The sequence below is a fragment of the Denticeps clupeoides genome, chromosome 12 (genome assembly GCF_900700375.1).
Source record: "Denticeps clupeoides chromosome 12, fDenClu1.1, whole genome shotgun sequence".
NCBI classification, from domain to species: domain Eukaryota; kingdom Metazoa; phylum Chordata; class Actinopteri; order Clupeiformes; family Denticipitidae; genus Denticeps; species Denticeps clupeoides.
This window is the reverse complement of record NC_041718.1, coordinates 9,428,375-9,441,556: the sequence shown is the minus strand read 5'-3', so window position 1 is coordinate 9,441,556 and position 13,182 is coordinate 9,428,375. Positions and strand designations below refer to the sequence as shown.

The 13,182-nt window shown below is 44.3% G+C and overlaps 3 non-coding genes across 3 annotated transcripts; all 3 read right to left on the bottom strand.

Annotated features, from left to right (window-relative positions):
* Window positions 1-1,136: 1,136 nt before the first annotated feature.
* LOC114801507 (U6 spliceosomal RNA) lies at window positions 1,137-1,243 on the bottom strand. Its single transcript, XR_003751545.1, has one exon. It is a non-coding gene; the product is annotated as a U6 spliceosomal RNA (small nuclear RNA).
* Window positions 1,244-4,027: 2,784 nt separating this feature from the next.
* On the bottom strand, window positions 4,028-4,134 carry LOC114801506 (U6 spliceosomal RNA). Its single transcript, XR_003751544.1, has one exon. It is a non-coding gene; the product is annotated as a U6 spliceosomal RNA (small nuclear RNA).
* A 4,625-nt stretch (window positions 4,135-8,759) lies between these two features.
* LOC114801504 (U6 spliceosomal RNA) lies at window positions 8,760-8,866 on the bottom strand. Its single transcript, XR_003751542.1, has one exon. It is a non-coding gene; the product is annotated as a U6 spliceosomal RNA (small nuclear RNA).
* Window positions 8,867-13,182: the final 4,316 nt, after the last annotated feature.

Genomic DNA, 13,182 nt, shown 5'->3' with positions numbered 1-13,182 from the left:
ACCCGGATAAGCAGAGGAGGACGACAACGACGACAAAAAAAAAAAATCTATTTCAGCAACAAAGAAAATTAGATATGTTTTGTACCTTGTGCATTTACTTGTGTGAAACGTTTACTCTGTGCTTTTTCAAAGCATCGGAATCAGGCAAAATTTAATTAGCCGTTAGACAAGAAGTTTAATGTTCCAAACGCCAACACAGTATTCCAAAAACTGAACAATGGTTTCATCTCCACTGTTTGTTGAAAGACAACAGCACGTACTATTGCTCTGCAACAAGCCCTTTTTTTTCCTCCACTAGATGCTTTTTGCAGATGATGTGGTCCTCCTAGCTTCATCAGGCTCTGACCTCCAGCTCTTGCTGGGTAGATTCTTAGCTGAGTGTGAAGCGGCTGGGATGAGGATCAGCACCTCCAAATCTGAAACCATGGTTCTTGACTTGAAAAGGGTGGCTTGCCAACTCAGGGTCGGGACAGAGGTCCTGCCTCAAGTGGAGGAGTTTAAGTATCTTGGTGTCCTGTTCACGGATAAAGGAGGAAGGGAGCAGGAAATCAACAGGCGGATTGGGGCAGCGTCTACAGTGATGCGGATATTGAACGATCTGTCGTGGTGAAGAGGGAGCTGAGCCAGAAAGCAAAGCTTTTGATTTACCGGTCGATCTATGTCCCAATCCTCATGAGCTTTGGGTAAAGACAACAGCACATACTATTGCTCTGCAACAAGCACTTTTTTTTCCTCCACTAGATGGCACTAACTATAATTTGGACTGGATTTGTCCTTTTTTAGTGCCACCAGATTGTTTATAAGGCTGGTAGTAGCCTAGTGGGTAACACTACTCGCATATGAACCAGAAGACCCAGGTTCAAATCCCTTTTACTACCATTGTGTCCCTGAGCAAGACACTGAAACCCAAGTTTCTCCAGGGGGGACTGTCCCTGTAACTACTGATTGTAAGTCGCTCTGGATAAGGGTGTCTGATAAATGCCGTAAATGTAAATGTGTCCAAAAATCCTTTTTAACACAACACAACACAATGCAATTTTCGACCTGTATATGCAATGTCAGAGTAACAAGGAGTTTTTCAGCACCATTTAGTGTTCAGGACACAGTTATGAGAATCTAGTGTCTCTCTCCAGGAAAAAAATATGGAACGCTTCACGAATTTGCGTGTCATCCTTGCGCAGGGGCCATGCTAATCTTCTCTGTATCGTTCCAATTTTAGTATATGTGCTGCCGAAGCAAGCACGAATGTGACCAGAAAAACAGTGGTATTTAACCGGGGCTTCTGGGTACTCGGTCACATGGACGGTGTAGAATGTGCATTCATTTAAAATGCTGTTTCTTCTATGATACCTTTTTAAACGTTTTATAACCTGTTACATGAATGTTTTTTTTATATATTTTATTACAGGTCTGTAATGAGTTGTTTATCTGCACAATATTAAAAGTAAAACACACTACTGTACAAATGTGTCCCTTGAGCAGAGGACCATGGGAAGTTCTGATTGGGCAGCCTTGCAAGGCCCCACCCATGTCTACATGCACCCCCCCCCTCTGCATTTCACTTCCTGTAAGACACTCTCCCAATGAAGCTTTGTCCAGCAAAAGCTTGCTCTTAGCTTCTAGCTGAAACAGAACTCAATTAAAGAGAGAAGACGACAAAGATTATGATGAAAAAATGAGTTAGTAGCTGCTCTCAGTCTAAATCTTGGAAAATGCCGCAGGCTCAATCTCTGTACAAAAGAATGCTAATATGCTAACAGCTAAATTAGTTTTGTGTTTGCAGTGTTCAGTGTTTTCGCTGTTTCTTTTTAATAGTTTGTTTATACAGACAATGTGTTCGTAATCATCACTACATGGCTCCTCAATTCCACCAATGCACATTCCGAGGAGGAACCAGAGCCGGGATAGCTGGGTATGGAGTGTCCAATCTCGGGGCAGAAGGTGCTGAGGTAGTCAAACAGCTACACAGCATCAGAGGAGAGTGAGCTTGGTCCGCATAGCCGGCAGTAAGTCTGACCTGTTCCCAGTGAGGGTTCGTGACCTATATGAACAGAATTTCTAGGCACAGCTGTGGTGTGAAGGGCGTCAAGTTTGGTGGCAGGAGAATCTCGTCTGCTTTTTGCTTTTTGCAGATGATGTGGTCCTCCTAGCTTCATCAGGCTCTGACCTCCAGCTCTTGCTGGGTAGATTCTTAGCTGAGTGTGAAGCGGCTGGGATGAGGATAAGCACCTCCAAATCTGAAACCATGGTTCTTGACTTGAAAAGGGTGGCTTGCCAACTCAGGGTCGGGACAGAGGTCCTGCCTCAAGCGGAGGAGTTTAAGTATCTTGGTGTCCTGTTCACGGATAAAGGAGGAAGGGAGCAGGAAATCAACAGGCGGATTGGGGCAGCGTCTACAGTGATGCGGATATTGAACGATCTGTCGTGGTGAAGAGGGAGCTGAGCCAGAAAGCAAAGCTCTTGATTTACCGGTCGATCTACGTCCCAATCCTCATGAGCTTTGGGTAACGACCGAAAGAATGAGATCGCGGATACAATCAGCTGAAATGAGTTTTCTCCATAGGGTTAGCATGTGCAGCCTTAGAGATAAGTTGAGGAGCTAGGATATTCGGTAGGAACTCACGAGTAGAACCGCTGCTCTTCCACATCGAAAGAAGCCAGTTAAGGTGGTTCAGTCATCTGGTCAGGATGTCTCATGGACGTCTCCCTGGAGAGGTGTTTCGGGCATGTCCTGCCGGCAGGAGGCCCCCGGGTTGACCCACAACACGTTGGAGAAATTACATGTCCAATCTAGTCTGGAAACGCCTTGGGGTCCTGCTGGTGGAGGTGGCTGGGGAGAGGGCTGTCTGGGATTCTATACTTGGAATGCTGCCCCCGCGACACGGACCCGGATAAGCAGAGGAGGACGACAACGACGGAAAAAAAAAAAATCTATTTCAGCAACAAAGAAAATTAGATATGTTTTGTACCTTGTGCATTTACTTGTGTGAAACGTTTACTCTGTGCTTTTTCAAAGCATCGGAATCAGGCAAAATTTAATTAGCCGTTAGACAAGAAGTTTAATGTTCCAAACGCCAACACAGTATTCCAAAAACTGAACAATGGTTTCATCTCCACTGTTTGTTGAAAGACAACAGCACGTACTATTGCTCTGCAACAAGCACTTTTTTTTCCTCCACTAGATGCTTTTTGCAGATGATGTGGTCCTCCTAGCTTCATCAGGCTCTGACCTCCAGCTCTTGCTGGGTAGATTCTTAGCTAAGTGTGAAGCGGCTGGGATGAGGATCAGCACCTCCAAATCTGAAACCATGGTTCTTGACTTGAAAAGGGTGGCTTGCCAACTCAGGGTCGGGACAGAGGTCCTGCCTCAAGTGGAGGAGTTTAAGTATCTTGGTGTCCTGTTCACGGATAAAGGAGGAAGGGAGCAGGAAATCAACAGGCGGATTGGGGCAGCGTCTACAGTGATGCGGATATTGAACGATCTGTCGTGGTGAAGAGGGAGCTGAGCCAGAAAGCAAAGCTTTTGATTTACCGGTCGATCTATGTCCCAATCCTCATGAGCTTTGGGTAAAGACAACAGCACATACTATTGCTCTGCAACAAGCACTTTTTTTTTCTCCACTAGATGGCACTAACTATAATTTGGACTGGATTTGTCCTTTTTTTTGTCCTTTTTTAGTGCCACCAGATTGTTTATAAGGCTGGTAGTAGCCTAGTGGGTAACACTACTCGCATATGAACCAGAAGACCCAGGTTCAAATCCCTTTTACTACCATTGTGTCCCTGAGCAAGACACTGAAACCCAAGTTTCTCCAGGGGGGACTGTCCCTGTAACTACTGATTGTAAGTCGCTCTGGATAAGGGTGTCTGATAAATGCCGTAAATGTAAATGTGTCCAAAAATCCTTTTTAACACAACACAATGCAATTTTCGACCTGTATATGCAATGTCAGAGTAACAAGGAGTTTTTCAGCACCATTTAGTGTTCAGGACACAGTTATGAGAATCTAGTGTCTCTCTCCAGGAAAAAAATATGGAACGCTTCACGAATTTGCGTGTCATCCTTGCGCAGGGGCCATGCTAATCTTCTCTGTATCGTTCCAATTTTAGTATATGTGCTGCCGAAGCAAGCACGAATGTGACCAGAAAAACAGTGGTATTTAACCGGGGCTTCTGGGTACTCGGTCACATGGACGGTGTAGAATGTGCATTCATTTAAAATGCTGTTTCTTCTATGATACCTTTTTAAACGTTTTATAACCTGTTACATGAATGTTTTTTTTATATATTTTATTACAGGTCTGTAATGAGTTGTTTATCTGCACAATATTAAGAGTAAAACACACTACTGTACAAATGTGTCCCTTGAGCAGAGCACCATGGGAAGTTCTGATTGGGCAGCCTTGCAAGGCCCCACCCATGTCTACATGCACCCCCCCCCCCCCCTCTGCATTTCACTTCCTGTAAGACACTCTCCCAATGAAGCTTTGTCCAGCAAAAGCTTGCTCTTAGCTTCTAGCTGAAACAGAACTCAATTAAAGAGAGAAGACGACAAAGATTATGATGAAAAAATGAGTTAGTAGCTGCTCTCAGTCTAAATCTTGGAAAATGCCGCAGGCTCAAACTCTGTACAAAGGAATGCTAATATGCTAACAGCTAAATTGGTTTTGTGTTTGCAGTGTTCAGTGTTTTTGCTGTTTCTTTTTAATAGTTTGTTTATACAGACAATGTGTTCGTAATCATCACTACATGGCTCCTCAATTCCACCAATGCACATTCCGAGGAGGAACCAGAGCCGGGATAGCTGGGTATGGAGTGTCCAATCTCGGGGCAGAAGGTGCTGAGGTAGTCAAACAGCTACACTGCAGCGGAGCCTTGGGGTGGATGATATCCGTCCTTGGTATCTCATGGCTATGGGTGTTGTAGGGCTGTCGTGGTTGACACGTCTCTGCAACAATGCGTGGACATCGGGGGCAGTTCCGATGGAGTAGCAGACTGGGGTGGTGGTCTCCGTTTTTAAGAAGGGGGACAAGAGGGTGTGTTCCAACTATAGAGGGATCACTCTCCTCAGCCTCCCTGGAAAGGTCTACTCCAAGGTACAGGAAAGGAGGGTCCGGTCGATAGTTGAAACTCAGACTGAGGAGGAGCAATGTTATCTTGTCCTAGCCTTGGAACTGTGGACCAGCTCTTTACTCTTGCTAGGGTTATGGAGGGAACATGGGACCCAACCAATCCACATGTGTTTTGTGGATTTGGAGAAGGCTTATGACCGTGTCCCTAGAGGCAACCTATTGGGGGAGCTCCAGGAGTATGCGGAGGATGGTCCTTTGTTAAGGGTCATCAGAGGAGAGAGAGCTTGGTCCGCATAGCCGGCAGTAAGTCTGACACAACACAATGCAATTTTCGACCTGTATATGCAAGGTCAGAGTAACAAGGAGTTTTTCAGCACCATTTAGTGTTCAGGACACAGCTGTAATCTTTCTCGCACGGTTCTCTGTAGAGGTGAGGGAATAAACTTTGACTCTGTCCTGGCTTAGCTGTTTTTTAAGAAGACGTGACGTGAATAGGCGAGCTAAGTTAATGTATTAGCTTTCGCTATTGTTATTGTTGTCAATCGGCGTCAGTTTCACCCGAACTAGATACACGCCCACTCTTGTGTAGTTGTGAAACAGGTGTAGTTAGCGGCACTTCAGGAGACTGGATAAAAAGCGGCTACCTGCAACAGTGACTTCAGCCACAGTCAACTCCACTACGTGTGGACCGCACCTGTAGCCACTTACAATTTGACCTGTACTTCTGGTACTACTCTCGCGCTACCGCGTCATTTCTGCTTTTGCAACAGAACGAAACCTCCAAGTACTCGCACTGACTGAGACCTGGATCCGCCCCCACGACTCCGCTACACCTGCAGCCCTTTCCACAGACTTCTACTTCTCTCATACCCCCCGCCCCACTGGCAGGGGAGGGGGCACAGGCTTGCTCAAGTGAAAATTCACTCCCGTTTCTGCTACTCAAACAACCAGTTTTGAATTCCATGCAGTAAATATTACACACCCAGTAAAAATGTCCATGGTTGCTGTATATCGTCCTCCAGGTCCGCTGGGGAACTTTGTAGAGGAACTAGACACAACTCTCTCCACCATTATAGATGAGGAACTGCCCCTTGTGCTACTAGGAGAGTTCAACCTCGATCTCCTCAAGCCACAAACAACTGACTTCCAACACTTAATCTCTGCTTCCAACTTCACACTTCTCTGCACGCCCGCAACGCACAGAGCTGGAAAATAACTAGATCTCGTACTTACACGCAAATGCTCCACAGCCAACACATCTGTCATTTCTCTACATCTATCCGATCACTCTTTTATTCACTTCAGACTATCCCCCCTGGCACGCACCACACCCACCTCACACTTAACACAATTTCGCCGTAATCTCCGCACCCTCTGCCCTACTCGACTGTCTTCTGCTGTTTCCTCTGAGCTCTCCCCCCTAGACATCCTCTCTATTCAGGACCCTAACTGTGCTACAGACATCCTCTGCTCCCCACTAACATCTTGCCTCAAGAGACTCTGCCCTCTAACCTCAAAACTGACACGTGCGACTCCACCCTCGGCGTGGATCTCTGACGAGGTTCGCCGCCACAGGACCCATCTTAGAGCAGCTGAAAGGCAGTGGAGGAAATCCAAGTGCCTGCTTCAAGTTAGTAAGTATCAATCTCTCCTGAAATCCTTCTCTGCTGCTGTCACTACAGCAAAGACCAGATACTTCCAGGACAAAGTAAGCAACTGCAATGACTCTCGCAAACTATTCTCTACTTTTAACCGCCTCCTGAATCCCCCCCCTCCCCCCTCCACTTCTCTCATCTGAAGACTTTGCTACCTTCTTCACAGAGAAGGTGGCTGACATTAGCAAACAATTCTCACCGCCTAACCCCAGACCCCGTCCTGCTGTTACCTCTGAAACCAGGACACTGTCTTCCTTTACTCCCCTCTCTGAATCGGACGTGTCTAAACTTCTCCAGTCTAGTCACCCCACCACCTGCTCCCTGGATCCAATCCCCTCACACCTCCTTCAGTCCATACAGCCCACCATAGTATCTGCTCTGACACACGTCTTAAACTCCTCACTCACAACAGGAACATTTCCCACTGCTTTCAAACAGGCTGTCATTGCTCCCCTGCTCAAAAAACCCACATTAAACCTGTCTCTACTGGATAGCTACTGCCCAATCCCCAACCTTCCTTTTCTTTCAAAAATTCTTGAAAGAGCAGTCCTGGCTCAACTTTCCTTTTCTCCACGAGCATGATCTTCTCGACCCTTTTCAGTCTGGTTTCAGGAAAGGGCATTCAACTGAAACCTCCCTCCTGGCAATGATGGGTGACCTTCGTGCTGCAAGAGCTGCCCGCAGATCATCTGTCCTTATCCTACTTGATCTATCTGCTGCCTTCGACACAGTTAACCATGAAATTCTTCTCACCTCACTCTCTGATTTAGGAGTTACAGTAACCGTACTAGATTGGTTCACCTCTTATCTTCAGGACAGGACTTTCAAGGTATCATGGGGAGGTGAGACATCTGTTGTCTCTAGGGTAACCACAGGGGTTGCACAAGGCTCTGTCCTTGGCCCCCTTCCATTCTCAATATACACTCGCTCACTTGGTCACATCATCCAATCACATGGCTTCTCCTATCACTCTTATTCTGATGACACCCAGCTCTATCTGTCATTCCCACCAGAAGATGCTACTATAGCAACAAAATTTCTGCCTGTCTCTCAGACATATCGGAATGGATGTCTGAGCGACACCTCCAACTCAACCTATCCAAAACCGAGATTCTGATCTTTCCGGGCAACAATTCCCCAAAACCTTTCAATTCAAATTGACTCGCTACTGTTAACACCCACGGCATCTGCAAAAAGCCTTGGAGTTTGACAAACTCTCCTGGCTGGAGCCTCTGCAGTCACCATAAAACACTCCAGATTATCCAAAATATGGCAGCCTGTCTCATCTTCAATCAGTCAAAATACACCTATGTTACACCTCTTCTTACCTCTCTCCACTGGCTCCCGGTAGCTGCTCGCATTGAGTTCAAATTCTTGATGCTTGCTTACAGGGCTGTAAATGGAACTGCACCCTCCTACATCAATACAATACTACCTAGCTACACTCCTGCACACTCTCTAAGATTAGCAAATGAAATGAGACTAAAAATTCCTTCTTCACGGGGTCTTCGATTCCAATCATCTCTGTTCTCCGTTGTTGTCCCTGGCTGGTGGAACAACCTGCCCTCCTCCACACGACTAGCCAAGACTATCACCACCTTTAAGAAGCAGGTGAAAACCCTCTTGTTCAAAAAGTATTACAGACAAATCTAACACTTACACACGCAAATGCATACACATTGCACAAAACAATACAAAAATGTATATATACATTATCATTTTTCTTCGTCTTGCACTTAACAATCTCTTCGCTGACAAGTTGAGCCCTATCAGGGCTCTTAGTTTGTAAACTCAATATTCTATAGAAATCGAACGAGAATTGCTGGTGTCTTCCTCTTGTAAGTCGCTTTGGATAAATAAAGGGAGACGTCCATGAGGCATCCTGACCAGATGCCTGAACCACCTCAACTGGCTCCTTTCGATGTGGAAGAGCAGCGGTTCTACTCTGCTAAATAAAGTAAAGTAAAGTAAAGTAAAGTAAAGTAAAGTAAAGTAAACAGTTATGAGAATCTAGTGTCCCTCTCCAGGAAAAAAAAATATGGAACGCTTCACGAATTTGCGTGTCATCCTTGCGCAGGGGCCATGCTAATCTTCTCTGTATCGTTCCAATTTTAGTATATGTGCTGCCGAAGCAAGCACGAATGTGACCAGAAAAACGGTGGTATTTAACCGGGGCTTCTGGGTACTCGGTCACATGGACGGCGTAGACTGTGCATTCGTTTAAAATGCTGTTTCTTTTATGATAAATTTTTTGATAAATTTTTTAACGTTTTATATCCTGTTACATGAATGTTTTTTTAATAAATTTTATTACAGGGCTGTAATGAGTTGTTTATCTGCACAATATTAACAGTAAAACAAACTACTGTATAAATGTGTCCCTTGAGCAGAGCACCATGGGAAGTTCTGATTGGGCAGCCTTGCAAGCCCCACCCATGTCCCCATGCACCCCCCCCCCCCCCCCCCCCCCCCCCGCATTTCACTTCCTGTAAGGCACTCTCCCAATGAAGCTTTGTCCAGCAAAAGCTTGCTCTTAGCTTCCAGCTGAAACAGAATTCACTAAAAGAGAGAAGACAATGAATATGATGATGATGAAGTGAGGTAGTAGCTGCTCTCAGTCTAGACCCAAAACCCTGTACAAAAGAATGCTAATGTGCTAATATTCTGTGTGTGCAGCGTTCAGTGTTTTCGCTGTTTCTATTTTATAGCTTGCTTATACAGATAATGTGTTCTGGATCGCCACATAACTCAGAAAAAGGCTTGTGTCATTTTTCAAAGTGTGTTTGTGTGCGAGGTCTTGTATTTTCTTAACAGAAGTAATGCACCCAAAATGTAGAGCATTAAAACCTAAAGCATGAAGGAAGTGTTTAATAGATTGTATTACAAACTTACAATCACAAAACATATAATTTTGTTTAGGAGTAAATACCCATGAGTTGTTCTTGTACGTTTTTTGTAGATAATGTAATTTACTTTTGTAATTAAATAAACATATCATGTAGTAAAACAATTAGATCTGATTAGACTTGTACTGTTCATATGAAATAAACAAGTCTGTTACATTTGACTTTTTATATAGCTTTATCTTTGAACCTTGAAAGTGGGAGCAGTATGAGCATGATGTCCTGGGAATGTGCTGTTGTCCAGGACAAGGTGGCAGCTAAGCAGCAGAATCAGAGGGACAGTTGCTACCTTGGAGTGCTGCTGCTGGGATGGAACAGGGGACTAAAGTAACAGAGGCAGAGGAAGGGTTTGGTTGCTCCTCACCTGGGCTGAGAAAGAAGTCTCCTCGGGGATATACCAGAATATGCCAGTTCCCTGCTCCAGGGCAAACTCACAACAGACCTGAAACACACAGATAAAGTGATTTAAATCACAAGACGAACCTCATGCATCGTATACTATATCTTAACAACTGCAACCAGGTCTCTAGGTCTGTCTCGAGGTGCTCCACACCACCTCCAATGGCTACGTAGTCCCTGAGTTTAGTCCGAGAATCCAGCTGAGAGATGAGCCGGCTTAAAACCTGGTTAAAACTTTCCTTCAAATGAGCACGGTGGCATTAGAAACTGTTTATTGTGAGTCTTATTCTCTTCCCCTTCACTGCCTCTCCTGCAATCTGGGATGGTAAATGACCCATTGGCCAGCTTCAGGACATGCTGGTATCCTGGTATTTCATCTGGACCCAGCAATTTCTCCTGATGAGAAGGGAGGCAGGTGGACAACCATTCAATAAATAAAGTGGGTGAGCAGCACATTTGATTTGTAATTAATTAAGGGTCTGAAGTGGGCTGGAGTGATTTTCATTGTGAAGCACAGCACATGGTGACACAAAGACATGGTCACCCTTAGTGAGCAGAGGGCAGCCATGACAGGCGCCCGGGAAGCAGGGCGTGGGGACTGTGCTTTGGTGCTTCGGGAATCGATCCTGCAACCTTCCCTTTATAAACCTGCATCCTTACCTGCTAGGCCACCACTGGCAATATGAATAATATGTATAGCGTAAACTGCAAATATGTACAGTATACATTGTATAAAAATATCTCTACTGATGACTGTACCTTTTATATGCATATAGGCCACCTACATTTGATACATTTCACATTTTAAAATGATTAAATGTACATTGTATAGATATATTAATCATATTTTTGAAGTTAGACATATATATATGAATACATTTATTATAATGCATTTATTTATTGCCTATAATATTATAATACATACTTTTATTTATTACTTTACCCCCTTGTTTTTTTGTACTTTGTCTGCACACACTGCACCCATCCATTATTGTGCTAATGCTGTACAGTAGTTTACAGTGATATATCCTATAATATAAATATTTTTAGTATATAATGCCTGTAGTTATACAATGTCTTATGCCTGTAATTTTAATACACTACCATGTGTATTAAAGAGAGGTGAGGTGACCAATTGCAAATGATTATTTTGTGACTGAAATTGTGAAACTGCAGCACAGCAGCACACTGCAACGAAATGTATCCTCAGCTTTTAACCCATCACCCTGGGTGGGCAGTGGGCAGCCATGACAGGCGTTCGGGGAGCAGTGAGTGGGGATGGTGCTTTGCTCAGTGGCCACTATGGGTCCGCTTCCTTACCCACTAGGCCATTCACTGCTACTCAAGCAATATATAGTGCATAAAAGTGTTTAAAATAATATGTGTAAAATATAGTGTGTGTATATATATTCCTTTATATACACCTTTATATTGTTCTATACACACACTTATTCTTTTTCTCCTTCCACTCATATGAGCAATTCAGCTGTATTTTACCGGTACATTCACTCATTATTGATGTTCCAGGAGTGTTATCCCACTCATGTGAGTGATGAGTGATTCAGATTTGGCTGCATGAGGAGCAAAATCTTTCATATTGTCAGCTGATAGCAATCACATAATGTGTAGAATCAGTTGAAACGTGAAGTGCTGTTTGGGGTGGCCAGGATTAAGCAGCCCCAGCCACTGCCCAGGAGACTGAGAACCGATCAGCTGCTGGAAGCCACCAGGACACCACGGGCCACCCCTGCTGGACAGTAAGAGAAAGAAGAGAGAGCAACAACGGACAGTGCAGACCAGCTGAGCCTAGAGATACTGGAGTACAAGTGGCAAGGTTTGACAACACATTATTTTGTGCCAAGGATGTGAGGAGTGGAAGGCCCAGCTAGAAAACCGTAGAGAACTGAATTATGTTTCTTAATTAAGCAGCCTGTGTCAATTTGTATGTTTTATTTGTTCATTTATTTATTTTTGAATACAGAAATTGAATACAGCACTTAAAAAATACTATTTTGTGTCATGAGGTGATCAAGTGACAATTGTTCAACTTTTCAAAGGTTCACAGCAAAAAAAAAAAAAAACAGACCACAGTTTGATCAGATTTAATGCTGTGCACATACATTTTGGTTCCTGTGGTTCTCAGGCTTCGTATACAATATTATATAAAATGCAATCTCAAGGTACTAAATATTTATATTGTCACTCCAAAGTTTCAGTGTCTTTTTGGGAGATGGCTACTTGCATGTCCTGTTTCCTGAGGTGAAATTGCAAGAGAAAAGGAATAATGTAAGAATTCCTCAAGGGCAACATGTAGCAGTTAAGGCCCCATAATCTGAAGGTTGCCACATTTCGTTGTGCCACCGTGTGCTGTGCTGCAGCGTTTCACTACACTTGGCAGGGTCCCATTGTGTGGACAAGATCTATTATTACTCCACAATGGGCTGCCTAAATCAATAAGGTTCCTTCTTAATTCAGGAATAAATCTTCATTTATTAGTGATTGTAATTGTGAGAGGCAACTGAAAGTGCTGAGGCTTTCTCTCCGAGATGATTATTAAAAACCTATTCACAAAGAGGGTCGGCACTAGAATCAATTTTGGGGAATGTTTAAGGAACAATATATATATAAAGTGATGTGGCAGATGCACTACCTTGTTGCTGAAGCTTTTTAAAAATGTTAATAATGAATTGACATTTAATACGCACCGTACTCTAGGACTTCTGCCTTCTGGCCGTGTCACGAGTTCAAAATCACCTGTAATAAATCTTACACTTGAGGACTCTGGGCATGAGGCGTTTTAAAACCATGCATGGGCCTAAAATTTCATTAACTATCAACAACTTGTTCTACAAAAAAAAAAAAAAAAAAAAGTCCCTGAGTGCTTTTTATCCGGCCAGCCGGCGCCCGCTTCTGCGTTGCCCCGTGATGATGGTTCTCCGACCCGAGCGGCCGCAGCGCCCCGCGTCCGCCATTTTCAGCCGTGTGCGAGCAGGTAGAGCGAAAAAAACCAAACCAAACAAACCGCGCACCGTGCCGGTCCGAACAGCAGCAGGTAAGTAGGACTGCGCCCCGCCACCTCCTCTCTGTGGTCCGTCACGCCGGGACGTGTGTAGGAGATCGTGTCGGCGGCTCCTCACGCCATCTCTCCATCTC